We start from the raw sequence: 1,797 nt of genomic DNA, 5'->3' as shown, positions 1-1,797 counted from the left end.
TAAGTGAGAAAGGGCGAAAACCTGAGCTCTGGCACCTACAATAACAGGGATTGAACTTGGGACTTCATAGTTGAGGATCCAACACTTTATAAACCATGCCACCTCCCAGGGCACAATAGCTCATTCCTTTGGGAAAGGAATTACCATCTCAGATTATCTATTTATTATTATTAATTTTTATATTTATTTATTTATTTTCCCTTTTGTTGCCCTTGTTGTTTTATTGTTGTAGTTATAATTGTTGTTGTTGTTATTGAGGTTGTCATTGTTAGGACAGAGAGAAATAGAGAGAGGAGGGGAAGACAGAGAAATGGAGAGAGGAGAGAAAGACAGAGAGGGAGAAAGAGAGACACCTGCAGACCTGCTTCACTGCCTGTGAAGCGACCCTCCTGCAGGTGGGAAGTCCAGGGCTCGAAGCAGAATCCTTATGCAGGTCCTTGCGCTTCATGCCATGTGCACTAAACTGGCTGCAGCTACCGCCGACTCCCTCAGATTATCTTTTCAGGCAAGAATACAAGCAGTGAGTTACTGAAAGACCGGTGTGTTGGATTAGTGCTCACTAATGGTTGACTAGTACCCAGAAGGTATGTCCATATGCTAAAATATCATTGCTAGTGTCCTGAGAGGTGACATAGTAGATAAATCATTGAACTTGTTCAACAACATTAATGCCAGACTGATACTCTGGTTATCTTCACTACTCTCTTTCTCATAAATAAATCTTTTAAAAATTATTTTTAAAATAAGTAAAGTAAATTAGTAATTTACATGGGGACTAAGAGATGAATTATCCAGTGTAGCACACACCTTACATGTTTGAAATGCCAGGTTCTAGCCCTGGTACCACATGGAAGTACTATGAACTGAACGAGAAGAAGCTCCACAGATAGTAGAGTGGTGTTCTGATGACTCTTCTTTCTTCTCTCTCTCCCTTACTGTCCTTATGTTCTAATTTGAAATAAAAAGAATGAGAATCCTAAAATAAAGTAAAGTAAATAAAATTGTATCGTTGCTCAGGGAAGCATGGGCTATGAGCACTCTGGCAAGTACAAATATATTTATAAGGAAAGCCCAAATGTGCATTTTATATCCATTTTTTTAACTTCCTAATTTCAAAGGCATAAAAATCTGTTTCATATCTTTGAAATTAGGGAATAAGTTCTTCAGCAGGGTCTAGGAAGTTAAGCTCTTATGAAGAATCTGCTCTCTTTGCTTTTGACCACAGGGCCTAGTTTGAGCTGCCTCCCTTCCCCCTTCTACCTACCCTGCCAAATGACCAGTCCCAGGGGCACAAGCTATCAAATCTCACTGACTTTCTCTTCCACACTTAACACAGTCAGATTTCCTTCTCCTTCCTCCCTCCCTCCCTTCCTTCCTTCCTTCTTTCTTTCTTCCTTTCTTTTTTATCTTTTGATTAGAGCCCAGCTTAGCTCTAGCTACTGGTGGTGCTGGGGATCAAACCTGGGACCCTTTGCATGATTTAGGGATGTGTCCTCTTATCTAAGAGCAAGTTTCCCTGAAGGGGAAAAGGGTATATCTTCAGTTAAAAGAACATATTTATTTATTTATTGAAAAGAATCGTAAGACTGAATCAGGCAAACCCGTCCCATTAACTTTTCTCTAGAGCTCTTTACAGTCCCCATGCTGAGAGTGTCCTCGTTGCTCCCCCTCCGAGAGGGAAACCAGGTTAACCTGAGCTGTGAAACGAAGTTGCTCCAACAGAGACCAAATTTGCAGCTTTACTTTTCCTTCTACATGGGCAACATGACCCTGCTGAGTAGGGACACATCTTCTGAG

Source organism: Erinaceus europaeus, chromosome 11, assembly GCF_950295315.1.
Source record: "Erinaceus europaeus chromosome 11, mEriEur2.1, whole genome shotgun sequence".
In the NCBI taxonomy this organism is placed as follows: domain Eukaryota; kingdom Metazoa; phylum Chordata; class Mammalia; order Eulipotyphla; family Erinaceidae; genus Erinaceus; species Erinaceus europaeus.
The sequence above is the reverse complement of the archived record's forward strand: the minus strand, read 5'-3'. Positions refer to the sequence as shown.